At 34.7% G+C, this 23,404-nt stretch overlaps 1 protein-coding gene across 2 annotated transcripts in view; it reads right to left on the reverse strand.

Annotated features, from left to right (window-relative positions):
- Positions 1 to 13,965, reverse strand: part of shisal1b (shisa like 1b) — a 41,748-nt gene extending 27,783 nt beyond the window's left edge. The window contains exon 1 of one of the 2 annotated variants that reach the window (XM_052598156.1): positions 13,648 to 13,959. The gene's annotated coding sequence lies outside the window, so the exon portion shown is untranslated. Of the gene's footprint in view, positions 1 to 13,647 lie in introns of both variants that reach the window. The other variant, XM_052598155.1, reaches the window with a different exon arrangement.
- Positions 13,966 to 23,404: the final 9,439 nt, after the last annotated feature.

Below are 23,404 nucleotides of genomic sequence, written 5' to 3' on the forward strand. Positions count from 1 at the left end.
CGGCGCAAATCTAAAATGGGTTGGTCTGAAGCAGCTTCATTATTCATAGGTGTGGTTTGGGCGTAACGTGAAATAAACCAATCAGAGCGTCATCCAACATTCCCTTTAAGAGCAGGTGCGCAAGTTCCATTATGGATTGCTATTATTATGGCGTATTTACCAGGCGCACGCCAGGAGCGGTTCACAGCCGAGGAGACTGATGTTCTTGTAAGAGCAGTGAAAGACAGAGAAGTTGTGTTGTATGGGGATGGGAGAAACCCACCCAAAATAGCGTCGGTTAAACAGGCGTGGGAGGAAATAGCCACAATTGTTTCATCGATTTTTTTTTTTCCTGGTTCTTGACGGACAAACAAATTTGTCAGATGTCCTTATATACATATATGACCTCAAACATGTCTGATCCTTAATTACTACAATTAGCCTGAATAATTTGTAAGCAAGATTTCACAATGATTTCCGTCATCTCATGTGTTAATATTTTTTTAGTGTAACAATTTATGATTTGCAAAAATAACTGTAGCATCTGTGTAGATTACATGAGCAAAGTATATGCGCGTTGTGCACGCTATACATTATGGTCAAGCATGCGCCCTTAAAATAGCATAATGAACAACGCGCAACGCGCCACTGACTTTAGACTAGGTTTTTTCTGGTCAGTGGCGCAATTGATTAATGGAACAGCAAAATAGCACCAGGGATTGTTTGCGCCGGAACACGCCTCCTTTTTTGCGCTGAACCGCCCAGGGAGCGCAAGTTCATTCACTAGTTTAGCGACGTGCTTCTGTGGAGGGAAAAGCGCGCTTTGCGCGGGTGCAAAATAGGAATGACACATGCGTCGGTGTACAAAGTCAATTGCGCTGGGTGCAAGATAGGGCCCTCTGTCTTTTTTTTTAGGTCTACACAATGAAAGTCGGTGTGCATCAAAATATCAGCTTTTGTGTTTCACAGAAAAAGACTGTTGAACTGTTGAAAGACGAGTATGTTTTTTTGTTTCTTTTCTTTTAGACCATACAGAAACTGTCTTTGGTGAGATTTCATCTACCAGTGAGGGTGGACGGAGTCGTGTCTTGTTAGTTGTGTTTACTGTCTTATTTAGAGTAAACAACTACTGTTTGCATTCAACACACAACATCCTAGCTTAGTAAACTAATGATGGTTCATCTAAAAAAACTTGCAGCACTTGCAGCACTCGCTATTCCATAATGCACTGAAAATTGTAAGAAATATTAACTATAAATAGGTTCCAAAATTAGACACTAATTTGCACATTTTATGCATATTCTGCCATAGTTTCGCAACATGCAAATAGCAAACTTTGTTGAAATCAGTTGTGATTTGTATGATTTGTCAGTTGTGATCGCTTGTATGAGGCACAGAGTTGTCGCCTATGTAGGGCTCCAAATTGGTCACCCAGGAGGTTTAGTTTAGGACGGTGTACACAAAGCGGCCTATGTAATAAACAGCAAAGTAGCTCATTAGGTCAGAGCCTTCGTATCCCGAATAACAACACATTCAGTTTAATGCCACAGATATCTGACTGTCACCCCCTGAGAACTGAAGTTTGTTTCTGCCGCAGTAAAATAAATAAATGCATGATAAATGCCTTCTTTGCAATCATTAGCATCTGAGGATCTGGTCAGATTTCTAGCTACAGTGGAAGTTTTCACAACAAACCTAAAGTTTGGAGAACTTGAGGAGCTTATAAAACAGTGTTTTGTTTTTGTGTATCTTCTATATTATACAGTATATAACTGTGTGTGTGTTTGTGTGTGTGTCTATATATATATATGTACATACAGTCATGTGAAAAAGTTAGGACACCCCATGATTCAGTTACCTGTAGATCCTCTTTTAGCAGCAATAACTCGAAGTAATAGTTTTCTGTGTGACTTTATCAGAAGGTCAGGATGAGGACTATAGATGATGACTGGGCTATTGCAGAACCTTGATTCTTTTCTTTTCAGCCGTTCTATTGTAGATGTGCTGATGTGCTTAGGATCATTGTGCTGTTGCATCACCCAATCTTGGCCAAGCTTTAGCTGTTTGGACGGATGTCTTCACATTTCGAAAACCTTCCAATCCACGCTCTAGAACTAAACCCAGAATATCTTCTGCGTCATTCTGCAACGGTGACAGAAGCAGTGGAACAGTGGGGAGATATCTAACGAGAGCCAGCTGCGTTTTAATAGGTGGGATTTATTACATAAAGGGGATCCAAGAGAGCAAATTATTCCCCACCATAATACAGGAGCGGCGTATATCATATAGCACTTCCTCCAGAGCTGGCTGTGAGAGAAAACACAGCTATTATCTGCTCCTGTAAGAGGATTCTGTGTTCCCCACCCAGACCCTGAGATCTCCTGAGTATTTTAGGAAGAAAATGCCAGCCTGGAATGCGGAACCTTTCTTGTAGTATTGTCACTGTAAAATGGTGCATTTTCTTTTAACCAGTGAATGTGTATCTTAGCTTTAAAATAAAGGTCTATTTTGGGTTAAATGCAGTAGGAGACTTGTTTGTTCCCTACCTTGATATGCTTTTCATGTTTTTTTTTTAAGCTTTTTAATTTAGCAGATGCTGAAGTGACTTTACAGAAAAATTATATATATATATACATGTGACCAGTTTTACTACTAATCATACAAAAAATGAGTTTGATATATTTATTGTAGGAAATTTACAAAATATCTTCATGAAACATCATCTTTACTTAAAATCCTAATGATATTTGGAATGAAAGAAAAATCTATAATCTTGACCCATACAATGTTTTTTTGTCTTTTGCTACAAATATACCCCAGCGACTTAAGACTCGTTTTGTGGTCCAGGGTCACACACACACACACACACACACATATATATCAGTGTCACATGATCTTTCAGAGACCGTTCTAATATTATTAGTTGATGATCAAGAAACATTTCTTTTTGTTATTAATGTTGAAAACCGCTGTGCTCCTCGTTATTTTGTGGAAACTGTGATGCATATATATTTTTCTGGCTCCCGTGATGAATAGATAGTTAATTCAGTATTTAATGAAATGGAAATGTTTAGTAACAGTATAAATCTTTTGATCAATTTAATGTGTCTTTGCTAAATAAAATAATATCTTTACAAACACACACACACCCCCACACACAGGCAGGGCTTATACAATGTAAAATGTTTCAGAATTATGGTTATACTTGCCAGGCATGGTTCATATCTTGCCTTCAAGGCTTCAGTAGTTAGGAATGTTCTAGAAACGACATGCTTTTCCTGAACTGGTAAACGGCTCTTTCAAAAGAAACACTCCTTTCTTCTGACAGAAGTCTGTTTTCATTCTAAAACTAAAAGCAGTTTAAGTTTAACAGCGTCCGTGACAGTGCTTCTGCTTTGGTCTCGACGGGGGATTCGGACGAGCTCCGAGTCTATCTAACAGTCATCACACGCACAAAACAGAAGGAGACAGCGAGGCTCAAGGGATCACAGTTATGATGGACCCACTCTGCTTATTTGAAACTGCGTGTGTAGCTTTGCCCCCGGCTGCGGTGTTTTCCGCTTCTGTTTGTTTGGTTTGTTTAGTGCTGTATTTCCTGTCTGCGGCTCTAAATAGCTGTGACCTAGTGAAACACAGCTGGACAGGCACTGCTGGGTTGATCATTGACTTGACTGTTTCACTTTAATGTTATAAAAAGGAAAATGTAGTGTACAGTGAACTTTTTCAGAGGAATTTTTTTTTTAAATGAAGAACAGTCTTGTATAAATTTAAAATAAATGTTTACTTTATTTGTCATTCAGCACATTTTGAAATCTGTTAAAATCTACATGTATTAAATCTAAAATTTCATGTGTGATTAGAAAATAATCTAATTCCCCATAGTATGTACTAGGTAACAGAACGGATGCACTACTTTTTATGGGTTATTTCATTAAAAAATTGTTTTTGCATATTTATTTGCTTTTTGCTATTTTATTTGTATTTATTTACTTATTTGATTGTTTGCTTATTGTCTTTGAGACATTTATTTATTTTGTTGATTTGTTTTCTTTTTGCTATTTTTGTTTGTTAGTTTGTTTCCTCGTTTATCTGCTTATTTATTAGCTTTTTGCCATTTATTCATTTATTTATTTGCTTTACTTGCTCATTTGCTTTGTAAAATTTTTGTTTCGTTTTATTGATTATGTTTGTGTCCTAATTTATTTGCTTATTTACTTTTTTACATTTATTCATTTAATTTCCTTTTGATTTATTTCTTTGCATAGTTTTGTTCACTTATATGTTTGCTTGCTTGCTGTTATTTGGCTTATTTATTTGTTTGCTTATTTTTTTATTTTAGTTACTATTCTCCCATAGTCCAGTTTAATGGTGCAAAATAAACTGTAGCAGCACTGCTTTTTATGAAAATGATATAACTTATTTTTTTTCTTTTAGCACAAACACCCATTTTATGTAAATTAGGCTCATTAAAGATTGACCCTATTCATCAAACTTGCCCTGCACAGTTTTTAACGCCAACAGTAAGCAGGAGGTAAAATTCAACCTTATTTTAAAGAGATGTTTGTATACATTCCTCTGGCGATCATGGCAGCAGTAATTTTTCAGAGAATTATCAAATAATGTTGTAGTACATTAAAACATAGCAATTTTGTTTGTGAATTGGTCACTACAACCAAATGTGTGCAAATAGACGGCACGTTCTGTGGGCACAGTTCATTCCCCTCACAGTGTTTATATGTGTACACACAATTCACAGCTATTAAAAACCGATTATTCATCCTGTGTTAACAAGGCTTGTGATAGTTTGGATAACCCTCATCTCCCCTCTCTAATTCAGTAATGACTCGGGGGTATTAACCCATCATTGAGCAGAGATGCTCTGGAAAGCAGGTCTTTGTGATGGAGAGGTTAGAAACTGAATGTGGGAGTCAAATAATTAAGTGTGCATGTGTAATGAACACAGATTAGATGGCGTGTGACTCTTAAATTGAATTTGTGGATCTTTAATCAAGTCTAGGGTATTCTGAACAACTGCACCGCACATATTGTGTGTTTGTTGATATGTCTTGGTTATTTCCATAGAAACTGTTGTTTCATTCCTTTATATGGCTTTAATTATTCCAGCAATGCTACAGTTGCACTGGAGTTGTTTTGAGAGTACTTTAATCTATTCTAAATCCTATTAAAGGGATACTTTCAAATGGGATCCCCCTCCAAAAATGAAGATTCTGTCATCATTTATTCACCCTCATGTTGTTCCAAAATTGTATTACTATTTTCAAAAAACACTGTGGCACATGTTGGCTACATGGGCCCTTAAATTAAAAACCTTAAAGTAGTCCAGATGTATTTTGCACGTCCAGAAAATGTCTGGATCTGTGTTTTGTGTTTTGTATGGTGCTGCAGCTGTTCTTTTTTACTAGGTGGTTTCAACAGTGACTGTCAAGGTGTTACCAGGTGGGCCTTTACTGGGTGATTATAGTGTTCTTGGTTTTCTGGGGGTTGCCAAGCTGTTACTGTCATTTCTAGAGTGTCTGTGTAATTGGTAAGTGTTTCTAGGAGGTTTCTAGTTGGTTGTCAGGCTGTTACTAGGTTTTTTTTTAGGGTGTTTTGAATGGTTTATATGGTGTTTTAGATGTTCTGGTGAGTGCCAAGTTGCCAAGGAGTTACTAGGTTTAGGTTTCTACTAGGTTTCTAATTTGGGTGGTCTAAAGGGTGTTTTGGTGTTGTCTAGGAGTTACGCTGTGGTTTATAGCGTGTTCTGGTTGTATGTTGGGCTGTTTTTAGCATTTTAAGGTACTCTGAGTTTGTATGATGTTTGTATTGTTCTGGTGGTTGCTAAGGTGTTACTATGTGGATTCTAGAGTTTCTAGGTGGTTACAATGCGTTACTAATATTTAGGGGTTGGATGGTGGTTAAGTATGGAAGCATATGGGTAGCATTATTCAATTTGGGATGTAATATGCAAAATGACAATGCAATATGTAAAATGGCAATGCATTTCTGTATTTACATTTACATTTTTCAATACATCTGTGCAATGTTTGGTGCAAAATGAAAATGAAAATTAAATTACATAATTTTCATTTGCCATTTACTACACCAGTTTTAATATGTAAAATGAATATTAATTTTAACGCTTTATAAGTTGCAAAATTAAAATGAAAATTTATTACAGAAATGATTAGATATGTCTAACATGTTAAAGCAAAAACTGTGGCAAAATGATCATTTAAATGCTATTTTTCTTAATTGCATTAACACTCACACGTCTCACAGTCAAGACACTTACGTTTGCATTTTCATTCGTTGTCCCGCAATGAATGTAGCAAAACTCAATGTGCACATTGAAAATGCATTCCGAGCCGATCACGTGTCCCCGCCCTCGCGCCACGTCAATCATTGTGTGAACAAGGCGGGGCTTACAGAAGGTCAGAGACTCAAATCTCAAGAAGAGGATTCAATCAAGTGAGACAACATGGACAAGACAGTTGGTCCGTGTATGTTTTGATCATTTCGGTTTATGGCTTCAATATTTCATTCGGACTTGTGGGCGGAGCTGAAACGCTGCTTTCATCTGATTGGTCGAATCGGATCGGTTTTCATCTGACAGCCTTCAGCTGAAATGTCTTAAACTACACTCACTGTTAATTAGCATAATATTTGAATCAGATGTAGTTGGGCACATAATTCGTGCTGCTGAGACCTGCAAATTATTTCTAGGTTGTAGTATTGTATGAATATTGTCCCACTGATAAAAAACAGTGCAAATAGTTCTGTCTCTTTGGATAACAGTAAAGTGGAAATAAATATAGTTAAATTTATTAAATAAAATTAAATAGGATTTTTTGGGAAGGAAAGTCTGGCCAGTTATACAAGCATCACGAGTCGGACGAGTCTAAAGATATGAGCTGAATTAGGTGAAACATTAAAGTTCTAGTCTGTGTCAATTACTCTCATTATAAATAATAATAATAATGTTAACTGTATTTTTCGGTATAAGTTGCATCAGTCCAAAAATACGTCATGACGAGGAAAAAAACATATATAAGTCGCACTGGACTATATGTCACATTTATTCAAGACCAAGAGAAAACATTACCGTCTACAGCCGCGAGAGGGCGCTCTGGGGAAGGCTACAGGAGCACTGAGCAGCATGGAGCTAATTTTACTATTTTTATTTAGAAATGTAACTATATTCATTTTTACAATTATTTATTAATGTCACACACACACACATACCTAGTGCCTTAAAAAATGAGAGTGGTAAATGTTACAGACATGGAACTGTTCAGTCTATTATTGATTTTAATTTCCACTTCACTGTTATCCAAAGGGACATAACTATTTGCACTGTATTTATCAGTGGGACAATATTCATACAATACTACAACCTAGAAATAATTTGCAGGTCTCAGCAGCACGAATTTGCCCAGCTACATCTGATTCAAATATTATGCTAATTAACAGTGAGCGTAGTTTCAGACATTTCAGTGCTTCACTCGCACTGACTCTTATTCTGTCTGAAAGAATGAGAAGACCGAGCTGAAGGCTGTCAGATGAAAACCGATCCGATTCGACCAATCAGATGAAAGCAGCGTTTCAGCTCCGCCCACAAGTGCGAATGAAATATTGAAGCCATAAACCGAAATGATCAAAACATACACAGACCAACTGTCTTGTCCATGTTGTCTCACTTGATTGAATCCTCTTCTTGAGACTTGAGTCTCTGACCTTCTGTAAGCCCCGCCTTGTTCACACAATGATTGACGTGGCGCGAGGGCGGGGACAGGTGATCGGCTCGGAATGCATTTTCAATGTGCACATTGAATTTTGCTACATTCATTGCGGTACACCGAATGAAAATGCAATCGTAAGTGTCTTGACTGTGAGTGTTAATGCAATTAAGAAAAATAGCATTTAAATGATCATTTTGCCACAGTTTTTGCTTTAACATGTTAGACATATCTAATCATTTCTGTAATACATTTACATTTTAATTTTTCAACTTATAAAGCGTTAAAATTAATATTCATTTTACATTTTAAAACTGGTGTAGTAAATGGCAAATGAAAATTATGTAATTTAATTTTCATTTTCATTTTGCACCAAACGTTGCACAAATGTATTGGAAAATGTAAATGTAAATACAGAAATGCATTGCCATTTTACATATTGCATTGTCATTTTGCATATTACATCCCAAATTGAATAATGCTACCCATATGCTTCCATAGTTAAGGTGTTACTACTGGATGCCAAGGAGTTACCATGTGGTTTTTTACAGTTGCTAGATGGTTTAAATGTGTTATCATGTGGTTTCTAGGGTGTTCCAATTGTTGCCAAAGTGTTACTATTTGGTTTCTAGATGGTTACAATGTGTTGCTAGGTGGTTTCTGTGGTCCTCTGGTGTTTTTTTTTAGAGTATTCAGGGCTTGTATGGTGGTTCAGATGTTCTAGTGATTACCATGTTACTCTGTGGTTTCTAGAGTTTCTAGATGGTTACAATGTGTTTCTAAAGTATTCTGGCGTTATATGGTGGTTTAGCCTACGTGTTAGGTGGTCAAAAGATCTTTCCCAGTCTCTGTGATATTATATTGATCATTCTCCAGTAAAAGCCTGCTTTTTTAATCAAAGAATCCATGCAAGTGTTTTAAAAACACAAGTTTTCTGACCCTTTCAAAATCTCCAGACCCAGAATATTCCTGCAGTGGCGCGGGTCTTGACTAAATCTGTGATCTCGCTGCTGAACTCAGGTCTGCTGGAGGATAATAATATGTTTCTGGCCGTCGTTCTGATGATAAACCGCTCTGAGGTCTTTGTGTTGTCCGTCACCGCCCATCAGAGAGGAAACAATTAGCCGCAACGTCATAATTAAGGGTCTTGCAAATGGAAGGATGACTATTAGCGAAACATTTCCCATAATGCATCAACAATACTTTTAGCAGAAAGCCGACCGATAAGTGGTCAAGTGTATGCGCTTCAGGGAAGTAATTCAGACCTTTATTTCTAGAAACCACCGTCAGAGACAAACAACCATTAAAACAAAGCTTCTCGCTTTTAGAAAAGTAACAGGAAATCGTATTTGTGAGATGACGGTGCTGAAATGTTGATGCAAATCCATTTCCTGGCTCGATTGTGCAGCTGAAAACATGTTTCTGTTGCCGGTAATCAAGATAATGTGATATACAGCAAGAGCCAGGATATCTGATCTGAAAACCTTCTCTGTGGACATCTACATAATGGATGCTGATAGTTTAAGAGGCCTGTAGAGAAGAAATACATGACAGGTGAAATCATGATGATATGAATGGCTTCTAATGGCTTTCTAATGCATATTCAGTATCAAGTACTTCAGGGCTTTTTCTGCATCATTAATGATTCATAAGGTTTAATAGGTGTTGGCGCTGTAGGTCAAGAGAAATGTCAGTCTGGAAGATCATGCTGAAATGCTGAAGACACTCCAACTAAAATCTTCTCATTTCAGCTAATCAACTATAGCAAAAGGAATTTTTCTCTCTCTGGGAAAATCATTTGACTCCAGAGGGTCTGTGTAGGCTATGGAAATGTAATAGTTCAGTGGCTTTGAATGATGTTGGCTGTTTTGATTGGCTGAAGCGTTGACTGGTGTCCACCCCCAGACTTGGTCTATTGACGGTAATGGGCATGAGAGATTGAATGCTGGGCTTCTGAATGTATGTGTTTGTTATTTATTGTCTTTGGCTATTAGAGCCAAAGCTTTGGGTTCTAAATGAAACAGAACATTCTGTTAGGTCCTTGATGATGTCATCGATTCATGTGAATCGATTCTCTTATGAATTTTTTCACCGTTTCTTTATTATATTTTGCCAATAAGAATGTTGTTTTTATTTACAGTATTGTTGTTTCACTACATTTTTTTATAGAAAACAAATAAAATATGTTTATTTTTGTAGCATGTTTAATAATGTTTCTGATTGTTAATACTACTACTACTACTAATTGTACATACTTTTATAATTTCTGTAGCATGTTTAAAGTGTCATTTTTTTATGTTTTTTTGTTATGTTTATATGTTTGATAACAACAAGAATACAAATATACATTTAAAATACATAATGTAATATCAAATATAATAGTGTTGTCAAAAGTACCCACCGCGATACTATTCGGTACTGAAATTTAAAAAACATCCATATCCCAATAAGATTTGAACGCTCATGCTGGATAAAAATGCACACTTCTCAAGATCTCACAGCTGGATTCGACTAAGTTTGCACGGTTTGTGAAATGAAATGTTCATTAGTCATTCAAAGATTTGTTTCAATAATATAAATGCGTATTTGCTAAATGCTGACGGCAAATGAGAAAGTATTATAATTTTTGCCTTTCTATTACTAATAATATATGAGCAACCATAATACTTTCTGTATACATTAATTCCTTTGTTTAACCGCTCTATCTGAATATTAGACAGACTTCTATCTGTATTAGACCAGATGCTCAGGTGCTGCCTTACTCAGCACCAATAAAATCAAAATAAAACACTTGTCTCGAACACAACGGCTAAGCAGAAAAACTTTTTGGCCAATGATGATATTTGAAAAATGCAAAATATCAGCCGATATATCAGACTTGCCGATATATCGGTCGACCACTTTAAATAATATTTTATTTTTCATATTTTTGCATGTTTTACTTATAAAGCTTTGTAGAAAAGTGTTACAAAACTGATTTTTTTGTAGCATGCTTTAGTTGTAAACTACTAAAACAATGCCAAAATGCCAAATATCGGCTGATATATCAGCATTGGCAATATATCGGACGACCACTATGCATAAAAAATATTTTATTTTTCATATTTTGTATTGTTTTACTCATAGAGATTAGTAGAAAAGTGTTACAAAACTGATATTTTTTGTAGCATGCTTTAGTTGTAAACTACTAAAACAATAACCTTTTGTTTACAACAAAAAAATAACACAATATTTAATAAATAAGGATATTTATAATAATTTATTTAATATTTAAATTTCTGTTTTAAATTGTATTTTATAATAATTTTTATTTAATTTATTGATTTGTTTATTTACTAAACCATATATGACTCAAGAGTCCTTTACAGCGAAAAATGCTTCTTGGTATGAAGAGGGTTTTTTTTTTATAAAAGAAGGGGTTTTTTTATTAAAGAAACTTGAATATTGTTTGGCCTCAGGTAGAGATGAGTTAATCGAAAGTGTCTCTCCTCTCTGAGCTCTTAACCCCGGCACATCTCCAGAGGGACAGTCCCGCACTTAGTGTCCTGTACATCTCTTCAGATGATAAAATCATCTGCTAAATGGACAGCAGCTGAGCTTACAGTAGCTGAAGTAAGAAATATCTGTTTCTCTAATGCACCTACTAGTGATATTCACTCCATCTTTCTCTATCTAGTTTATCTATCCATTATCTCTCTTTAAATGTTTTATTAATTTTTTTAAACTGACATTTCCCTGTGTTGCTGTGAAAATAGTCTTAGTTACGGACTATATTTTGTGTTTCAAAAAATTTAATTAAATTAATTGATGAAAAAATAATGTCTTGGAATGACAAGAGGGCTAATAAATTTTTATTTATTTATTTTAATTTTTTCAAAATTTTAATTGATCTATTCCGTTATTTCAATGTTTATATAAATAAAATATCTTGCTTCCATTTAAATGTTTATTGTTGTTTCTAGTGCTAATTCTTATTCTATTTAAATAGAATTAAAATATCGCTCTTCTGAATGCACAATTTGAGGATATCGTTGTCTTTTGTGATACATAATGCTTAATAGTTTATGCTAAAACATTAAAGGCTTTTTTGTGTTTTTTTATGCAGATGAGAATCTGAACTGTCACATTGATCAGAATGTCATTACACCTGTTACCTGTGTATTTATGAGGCTTGTGTGATCTGAATCTATTGGTGTGTCCCCCTGTGTGTGTGTGTGTGTGTTTGGGGACACCCACTGAGTTGTTTTGTGCTTAATTAAAAGGTAATAAATCGGCGTCCATCAGCACACAAGACTCATGCTGGGAAGTTGATGAAAACTTCAGCACTAATTACATCAGAATTTGTCAGAGAAAACAACTTCTATTCCAGATTAGCATTCGGTCGCACGCACACACGCACACACACACACACACACACACACACACACACACACACACACACACACACAGAGGACGTGCATTAAATCTTGGCAGGTTTATGGATCATTTATTGGGCGGGCGGTGTGATCGGAGCGCTATGATGTTTGCTTTCGGCCTGTTTTCATCTTTTATTGATGTAAACGCTCTAATACGTGATTAATAATTCATCAAACCATTTGAATGAGGTTCTTCAGGAACGCGCAAACCTCCGGCTTTGAGCAGTAATGAACACAAGCTCTCATGGACTGATTGCATCGTTCCGCTCAGCAACACGATTTATTCTGCTAATACACTGTGTTCTTTTGTTGTTTTTTCATGCACATGCAAGCAAACACAAACACACACACACACATACTTCTCAGTAAAGACCATCATTACCGCTTTTCACACACCGAAGCGGTGGAACACATAGATATTCTTCTTTTATTTCCATGGAAGACACCCACCGCCCCCATCCCTGTGTGTGTGTGTGTGCGCTCAGACATGCCTGTTTCTAAGTTACCAGCTTCACTCTTTTGCCAGTCAAACGTAATTCTGAAACACTTTTAAGCTTACTCTTTACTGAGGTGCTACCATGGTACATTTGATGATAATAATACAAAAACATTTGATGATAATAATAAAAAAATATATAATATAATATAAATTTTATAAAAGAATATATAATATAATATAAATGTAATAAATTATTAATTTATATGTATATATTTTATTTTATACATTGCATTATTATTATTTTAACATTTATTTTATTAATATATAGTGACATATCTATGTTTTATTGTTATTATTGTTGTTGTTGATTTATCCTAAATAATTATCATATTTACATACCATGGAATTTACTGTAAGTGTTCCTTAAAAGATCACGTTATTGTTAAAACGTAATACCATGTCCAAAGTACCAGGGTATATGAATTTTTGTACCACAATATGTTTCATTACCATGATATCTGTCATTCTCACTGTACAATGATATTACTAAAGAACTTTTATAAATGGTTTCGTGACCCAAAAAAACATATTCTGGAAACAATGCTATTACTGTGGTATCATATCTGAAAACACCTAATTACCATGTAAATACCATAATGCATGAAGTACTACAACCGCACTTTTATAAGGGGCAGTTTTCATTGTATTATATGCAAAAACATGGTATTACCAGAGTAAAATGTCAAAAAGTCATGGTGATACTGTCATACTTCTTTAGGAAAAGAAACCACTGCCTAGCATCTCTTGTTTTCTGCATAAACGCACTTATATGTTTCTGTTCTCTCATCAGATCAGAAAGTCATCATCAGAAGTGAAGCGAGCGATAGACGGACCGTCAGAGAGGTGAGACCGAACACACGACCTCTCTCCTCTCACTTTATCAAAATGATCCACGTCGCATCAAACACAGATGAAATCTCTCTTCAGTCTCAGCAGTGTTAAAGAGAGCCACCCGTCTCCCACATGAGGGAAACACTAGTTTCTTTCTTCTTTATCAAAAACAGCAGTCTGCACTCACCTCCGTTTCCCTGGGTGGGGGAATCCCTCTCGGAAAGAAATCCCTTCTTCTCTCTCTCTCTCTCTCTCTCAATCTGTGTCAGTTTGTCTTGTGTTGCTCCTCAAACTCTTTTTCAGCGCTCTGGGTGGCCGTTAATATAGAGTTCATCCTGATACAGCCGAGGTCCTGGATGTGTCCGTCAAAAATCACAGAAGAGCTTAAGCTGAAGACCTCAGCAGTGAATCTAGGAGCTCCAAATGGAGAGAGAGAGAAAGAGAGAGAGAGTACAATGTGAGAAAGGAGGGAGGGGAAGAGACCAACTGAATGAGAGAGAGAGAGAGAGAGAGAGAGAGAGAGAGAGGGGTTGTGCGAGGAGAAGTGTGTGTCTGTTTCTTGGTTTTGTGCATCTGTGTGTAGGTTTGTGTGTTTGTGCTTGTGGAAAGGATTTGGACAGTCAAGTAACACTTGAAATGTCTGAATAACATTGCATTAGATACAGGTTGTATAATATATTTTAAAGACTGCTTTTCTAGCAAAACATTTGTCAGATGAATGTTTGATATGTTTGATAACATAAACAATAGATCTGCTGTTCAGAAATGAGTGACTCTCCAGGTCACATTTTGCTTAAAAAAATGTGAGAGAAAAAAAATCATGTTCAAAGTCAGTTTTAGGATCATTATGTTTTAATTTTTTTAACACTTCTTAGTATATTAGAGCATTCAGATGTTTATTCTCAATAGTGATTTTCATTAGATTCTTATTACTGTAATACAGTATTTTTATTACTGTTCATTTACTGTAATACAGTGAGTTATGCTTTAAAAACGTCACTTTAAATTTATTTGTTTGCTTTATAGCAATGAGAATGAGTAGGCATTAATTGTTATTCAAATGTTGTTACACATATTGGTTAAATATTTTTATTACAGTTATTTTACAGTAACACAGTGATTTATGCTTTAAAGAAATACATTTTGCAACTGCAATAAGAATGAAAAATCATATTGGTCCTAAAATGTTGTATAACAGCTGTAGGAATACAGTGATTCATGCTTAAAAAAATAAAATAATAATTGCTTAAGATTATTAAAATAATTTGTAGCAGGAATTAGAATGAGGGTATATTTTTATAAAACAATTATATCACACAGCAAAAATTGATTAATTATAATAATATCATTTTTCAGTTAAATATAATGTTTGATTATATATATTATAATTATATTTTATTTATTAAATATTTTACAATTATAATAAAATTTATATATAAATATAATTTATCTTGTTTTATATGTTTTAAAATAATTTTATAAATATATTTTTAGAGTTGGACCCATCCTTATTGATATTTTATCTCATGGAACTGTTAGGTCTTTATTAAAGTTGTTTATAAATGGGACACTAATTTTTTTATTATATTATTATAACATATATTTTATATTCTGTTATTTGAAGGAATTGATGTTAAATATTTTATGCATTTGTATTATATTAGAGGTTAATTTAAAAGCAATGAGATTCAATTGGATGCTCGGACAAACAAACCACCTTGTGTGTGTGTGTGTGTGTGTGTGTGTGTTTCCCTCCTCTCTTTTCATTAGGCTTTAATCTAATTTTCTTTGACACTATGTGTGTCCTCTGTGTATTCGAGATCACACAAGGGTATGTCTCTTATTCAAACACACACACAAACATTTACTGTATTTGGTTTGACTGTCAAGGGATCGGACTAATATTAATGACTGAATTACTCTCATGCCCTGAGTGTCATTTAAAGTGTGTGTGTGACGGGGCTTTTTCTTGCCACTAATATAGATATGATTCATTTAAATCCCCTCTGCCGCATCACACTAAACACTTTCAGCACCTCTGAATTGCTGTAAGGTTCACACACTCTCTCTCTCACACACATACACACACATCTGCCTGCAAAACAATATTAAATCGGCAAATGCAAGAGCATATGGTACTGTCAATAAACACACACGATGAAAGGACACAAGGGCCAGCATTCGAGGAAGAACTGTCACTTCTGGTAAACAATCTCCCGCTCCAAACGCAGCAGATTAATTCAGCTGTGACCTGCTGGAAGAGCCGACCTGGGCTGTAAATCACAAGTGTAGCGTCAGAACCGCTAGGAAAGACGATGTTTACAAAGCTAAGTTCTCTGCACTTGCTTAAACATTTATTCTTGGGTGAGAGAAGAACCACGAAACCAGCTCTCTGAGCAGAAAGCAGTCACTTGAGGACAGCTTACGCCTGCCACGGGAAATGAAGAAATTTAGGTCATCGTGAGCGTTTCTTTTGAAACTTCTGAGACGCTGAAGTTTCAGGATGCTGTAATGACGGAAATGTTCGGTACGTGCTGAAAGTCAATGGGAAAAATTGACAATATAGAAGCACAACAGCAAGAGAAGGTGAATTAAATGGCTGTTAGTTTGGAAACTAAACTTTAGTGTATTAAAGTAAAGTTTATTTGTGGTTCCAAAAAGCATTTAGCCAATGGAGAACCTTATTGAGTTCCCCTGATGCCATTAAACAATGTTTTATTTCATTTATTGATATAATATAAAAATATAATACAGAAAATGTTATTTTAGTTGGATAATATTTGTATTTCAAATTTTGTGTTTTTGGGGGATTTAAAGGTACAAATCTATGAAAGCCCATTTCTGCCACTACATGAATATTTCTGAGGCTTATATTTCACAATTCTTACTTTATAACTCACAGTTGTGTTCTAACGTCAGAATCGTGAGATATTACTTTTGAAATTATGACTTCTGACTTTATTTCTCAGAACTGCGACTTTCTTTCTCAGATTTGGATTTAGAACTCGGAATTGTAAGCTTGTCATGCAATTCCGAGAACAAAAATGAGATAAAAAAAAGTCTCAACTACCTTCTTCTTTTCTGTTTTCATTGTGGGAACAGGCTTCCATAATATACTGTATTTATGCTGTAATTATTATCCACTTTTTGAGCACAGACCTGAAAATGAAATTTCCACCTTAAACTGTTGTAATATTGAATGCTTAGGAGTACAGGTTTAAGATAAGTCTCTTTTTTTGTGCAAAAAGTTAGTTAAAGAAGTTTATTGTTACGAAAAATGCACAGAAATACTATGTGCTGTAGACGGTAATGTTTTCTCTTGGTTCTTGGTTCTTGGTGCTAAATAAATGAGACTTATAGTCCAGTGCGACTTATATATGTTTTTTTCCTCATCGTGACGTATTTTTGGACTGATGCGACTTAAGGCCCGTTCACACCAAGAACGATAACTATAAAGATAACTATAAAGAAAACAATATTAGCGTCCACACCAGCGAACGATATTGTTTGTGTATTCTAAGCGGACGCGCGTCTGCTGCTTTAAATTCTCCGCTCATTTCAGCAGGATTGATTCTGATTGGTTGGCAATGTTTTTATCATTCATCAGGAAAAGAAATCGTTCTGAAAGTGATTTCAATGATATCATTTCTCGGTGCCTTTATCGTTATAGTTGTGGTGTGGACTCCGCTATTCTTTAATACTGAGAACGATTTTTAGAACTTTATCGTTATTTTTATAGTTATCGTGCTTGGTGTGAACGGCCCTTTATACTTAGGTGTGACTTATAGTCCGAAAAATACGCTAAGTAAAAAAAAAAATTCTGTCAAAGATAACCAAAACGCTTCAGATTGTTAAAAGCCCATAGAAAAAAGTTGAAGTTTTGTAGGGATCCGTGCTGTATAAGTCTGTTGTGTGGTTCTCTGAGGTTTTTGGCTCAGTTGAACAGTTATCAAGCTGTTTTTCAGGACACACCGTTCAAGCAGGATCAACTTACACGGTTCAAGCTATTAAATCAGACAGACTGTTCTGGACAGATGGGCCAAAACCCACATAAAGGTTCTTCAGTGGATCCGAGGGGCATTTTGATAGGTTACCATTTTTGAGTCGGTTTGTAAGTTCTTTTGGAGATTTTTTATTTTTTTGTCAAAATTTATGTTATAACTTCTATAGGTTAGTGTATCAAATTTTTGGGTTCTTTAAACCATCAAAACTGATTTTTTTTTTTTTTTAAGAACTAGACACTAAAGCTCTATGTGCACCTTTAAGCTTTATTTTTAGTAGTGTACAGTGAGCTGAGACTGCAGCGATTGTGTTATCAGAGTGCTTTGCTCTTTTCTTGGGACTGTGCACACATGAGTCATGAGTCTTGACCTTTGACCTCTGCCTGCTGTGGTCTTCACCTCACAGGTCTCCTGCAGATGGAGTTTGTGTGGAACGTGCCAAAGCCGTCAGACTGATTATCTCTTTTAATAGTGTGAAATGTTTTGCCAGTTTGTGGCCTGTGCTGAAAATCCGTTATCATCTCGACAGCTGCGTTTCATCCGATGAGGACGGTTAAACTCAACTCAGTGAGACATGAACGAGTTTAAAAGTCATCAAGAATATAAAAGCATGTCAAACCGTTTCCATTACAGTCATTTACTGTGGGTAAAAGATGTTCTTAGTTATTATATAAACTATTATTTTTACATTCACTGAAGGTAAATAGAGTGCTTGTCCATGCAAAAAAAAAAGATTTCCAATATGTTGCAAGATTCAAGATTTACTTTGTTACATACTTTGTTATATATATTAAATGCTTGCTGTTGGTAAAATGTTCAGAGTGGCTATTAGAAAATTGCTAGGTTGTTTTGGATGGTTTCTAGGTGGTTGCTTACTAATTCATGTGTGAATGTGTGATACTCTGATTTCTATGGCTCCCTCTTTCAGTGTTTGTCTATGGGATTTATGGACTTATAACGTTACATGCCTTCCCTCCTCAAGCTGCATGATTTGAGGTATCATTCATGTTATGAATTGAATGATATCTTAAATCATGCTTGTTTATAATGTTCTCTCTGTGGTGTATCTTACAGTTTCAAGGACTTTTCAGATGTGTGTAACCAAAGTCTACAAGATCACACTGGTAAGTGATTCATTTTCATTTTGTTACTTACAATTCTTGCAAATTAACCACTTTGAATAAATGATTCAACTATAATTTGTTTGATTGTTATTTAATTATAATACTGTCTCTTTTTAATTTTTCTATAATTAATATTAATATTTTCTATATTTTTTTATTTTGAGTTATTGTATTCTGCCTTTATTATTTTATTTAATTATTTTTTTTAATTTAATTGATTTTATATTTTATAAAATATATTTAAAAGGGTTGAGGACATCTGTTGTTGTGGTTGTTGTTACTGAAAGAAATCAAAACCTTTCTATATTTTATTTGAAATCGAAACATTTATTTTAAATAAATTCTGTTAATAATACATCTTGAACTTTATATTAATCAAAAACTTTTATTTCAAAACTGTTTTCAACATTGCATCAAATCAGCAAATTAGAACGATTTCTGAAGGATCATGTGACACTGAAGACTGGAGTAATAATCCTGAAATAATATTTTAAAATGTAAATGTAATAAATAACATGTTAAATATCATATAATAACATTTCACAGTATTACTGTATTTTCACTAGATTTTTGCAGCTAGCTGCTTGTTTGAAAGAGTAGCTTGACCGTAAGTACTTTCAATCATGCAGCTTTTCCAGCACTGTACTCCACTGGTCTCTCTCTCGTCCTCTCTTTATTTATCTGACGATTCATTACGCAGATGATGGTTCTCCCACAAGGAAAACTACCTCTCTGATTTAACTTGCAGAAACAGAAATCAAAGCACCGGTATGAAACAAATTAGAGTACATTTGAACCTCCGACAGAATGACGATGAATAAATCAGCTATAAATGCAGAAAACACATTTTGAGTCCACCAGGGAAACGTTTGCGCTCGTTGGCTGTAATATAATCAGGGTGAAAACAGAGCCACTGCTGGGATCAATTCTGCTCTCTGCCTGAACAATTATAGATTTTTATTTAACGCAGAAAACGCACAGAGCACAACACATCAATAGCAGACGGCTCAGGACGGTGAGGGAAGGGTGTCGTTACTGGATAAGGTGATCGGCTCATTACTTGCACACAAGCGCACACCGGTTAAAGGTCAGCTCGTGGAGCTCGGGGAATGTTTCTGAATGTCATCTGTAATGTTGAAGCATCATTCTTTTCCAATTTCTCTTTGGGTAAACGCTGGAGATTAGCTTGTAGGTTTATTTTGCAATGCATCACACGAGGAATGGATTTGTGCTGGGGCATTTTTAAGAGAGAAAACGAGAAAATCCCATCCAAGTTTGGAATAAAAAAGTGGGTTGCATTGCAGATCTTATTGGCAGTCAGTTGGGACACCGCGGAGGAGAACCGCTCTGTTATGTATGGTGCCGATAAATTGAGTACACCTGGTAGTCTGGCTTTAGTTTTGGATGGGTTTTTCTTATGATTCATAATAGGCCTTTTCGAGTCATTTCTTGTCAGAAGCAATGAAATATATTTCTAATTCTAGGATATGAAGCTTTAAATCACCCATTCCCTGGGCTGATTTCACTTGATCACTTTTTGTGGCCTGGATTGAGTCCCGCAAGCCTCTGAAGGGCGAATGAAGTTAAGAAGAATCCAGACTAAATCAATCCTGGTCTTGATCGATGAGGTAAGATCCTGATTTTGGATATGTGACCAGAGCAGAGTCCCATCTTGGTGCAACCTGCAGACTGTTAATGGCAAAACTGTTCAAGAATATGAGTAGGATCCTATGTCACACAATGGTTTCCTGAAATGGATCGTTTGAAATACTGTGGAAGCAGCAACAACAACAAAAAATCTGTAGAGTTCCAAAATGATTAGACTATTTACAGTATGATTAGAATCTGAGAATGAAGCCATTTTTTCCCAGAATGCAAATCAGTTTTTTCTTTACAGGCAACAATTCCATGCACATGCTGGACTCTGCTGGAAGTTCCCTAGATTTTCAGATATATAATACATTCCCAGAGATATTCTAATTCTGATAATAATAATAATTATTATTGTATGTGAAAATGTAATTGAAATATAATACATATAATAAAATGAATTTATATTTAACATTAAATTAGCCTATGACTATAAAATAACTTAATATTTCTATTTATCATTTGTTCCACTTTAAAATGTATTAAATCATTATAAAATATATGTAGTGTTTTAAAATATATTGCATATTTCTATGAAAAAATATAGAAAAATTATTGCTAGTATTCATAATATTACATGACATTTAATTATAAAATATAATTATTAAAATTCATTGTCTATTTTAATTTTAATATATTAAATTCTAAAATATATTTGAAGTTTAATAACTGTGTGTGTGTGTGTGTGTGTGTGTGTGTGTGTATATATATATATATATATATATATATATATATATATTATTGATTACTTATTATTATTATTATTGCGATCATTATTAAATTAAATGTGGTTCTAAAATATTATAAAAATACTTTTTTATTTTATTATTATATGTACTATATATATATACTATATATATATATACATATATATATATATATATATACATATATATATATATATATATATATATATATTCATTTACATGTAATTACATGTAGTGTTGAAAAATATTGCTTTTTTATAGAAGTATATAAATAATTTATATTATTTTTATTATTTAATTGTCTATTTCTATATCAATATGTATGTAAAATTTTTATAATATAAAGGATGTTCATTTATGTTATGAATATGAATGAACTGACATTTCATTAAATCAAGAAGCTCAAACATATTTGAAAGCTGTTGGCTCAAATGAGAATAATTATGTCTCTGGCAGATGCTCTGCTGTGATCATGCTGAATTGTTGAGGGTAATCTTTGAAGCGCTGCATATTATTATCACATATAGAGGTTTTATTTAGATGTTATTTGGTTCTCTATGGAGAAGCCTCCAGTGGGATCTCTATACGCAGCGTCTACGAGACATTCCCGTTCTAGCCGTCAATCAAATATGGAAGAGGAGAGGAATTTATCACATTCAGAGCCTCGAGAGGAATATCGTTTTCCCTTTCTGAATAATCATGCATTTTGTGTTTGTTTCTAGGCTTCAAACTGCAGTCGATCTCCATGGAAGCAGTTATAGCAACCGAAAAGAGCTTATCCAGGACTAGCTTCTCAATCATCAAATAAAATGAGTTTTCTTCCTGCAGTGGCCACCTTAAGCCCGCTATCACAGAGAATGCAGAGATGGGATGCTGGTCTCGAGTAGTTTTGTGTCAGACTGTTCTCTCTGGAGTCCTCAGCTAAGTTTCATGAACTTCTGTGTTTCAGATCAGTGATTCAAAGGCCCACATGGATTCTACACCTCGACTCTAGAGAAAACTGTACAGAATATCACCCGTCCTCTGCCCCTTGTGAGTTTACATATTTTAACAATGAGCCAAATAATAATAATTAAAGCATGTGTATGTGTATTTCAAAATACAAAGTAGGCTACTATAATATAACATTTTAAAATGTTTGGAAATAACAATCATTTATAATTAAATTATATAATAAATAGTGCTTTCAAATGATTAATTGCGATTTATCGCATCCACAATAAAAGTTTTTGTTTACATGTGTGTGCTGTGTATATTACCTATACATAAATACACTCACATATGCATTTATATATTTAAGAAAAAATATGTTATGTTTATATATTAAATATATTTATATATTATATAATTTATATGAATATAAATATATACATTTAAATATTTTCAAAATATAAGCTGTATGTGTGTGTTTTTATATAGACATAATAAATATATACAGTATACACACACATATTATGTAAACAATTTGTTTGTTTGTTTGTTTTTTTTGTGTGTGATTAATCATCTGACAGCACTAATAATCAAAAATATAATAAATAATTTACAGTATTACAGTAACTTTTGTCACTGTACAGGTTTTGGAATTTTTGAATTTACATCACAGAGTTTTGGACCACCAAAAAACCTTGTATTATCGCAGGCCTACGGGAACATGTAGATTAGATCAACCCTAAAACCCAGGCGCTGACGCTCCTCCTAAAGAGGGGGAAAACATCAGATGTGAGAGAATATTGCTGCTATTTTCTGCTTATTTGTGCTGTCTGTGTCCCAAGGATCATTCGTCTGCATATCTCAATTATATGTGCAAACATCACGGAAATGTACAGAAAATCAGTTTATCAGATTAATCACAGACATCTCGGTCAGAGATACCTTATTTCATATGACTGGTCACCTGCCAGCCCTGTTCTTTATAATGTTTACTCAAGAAATGCAAAAACAAAATATATAAATATGTGACTGCTTGTGCGTAAAAAAAATCTCTTCGGGGCTTTACAAACTGTCCCTGGTCACTTGCATGCATGTCATATCTGTCTGTCATCCCCCGGACGAACTTGAAACTCATTTCTGAGCATTGTGTGTGTGGTACACAGGTGCACAGTGGTAGGGCGAAGAGAATATCTGGCAAGAAACACAATGAATTAGATTTGATTTGTCATCCATGCCCAGAGGGATCTCACGCACATTCACTCACACACACACACACTTTATGTCATCCATCACTCCACAAACAAAATTACATACATACATACATCTTTCCAAGAGACATAAACATTCCTGGCAGAAGTGTCGGCATGACGGATCTTTGAGTTGAAATGCTGTTCTGTATCTTAAAGAGACCCAGAGGAAAGAGTATTATTGTGCAGAGGTTTCTTTTTCTTAACTTGGGAAACTTCTCATTTAACTTTCAACTTTGTCACAGGTGTTTCTCTTACATGTAAAATTCAAATTAAAATAGACAC

This window comes from Carassius gibelio, chromosome B25 (genome assembly GCF_023724105.1).
Source record: "Carassius gibelio isolate Cgi1373 ecotype wild population from Czech Republic chromosome B25, carGib1.2-hapl.c, whole genome shotgun sequence".
NCBI classification, from domain to species: Eukaryota; Metazoa; Chordata; class Actinopteri; order Cypriniformes; family Cyprinidae; genus Carassius; species Carassius gibelio.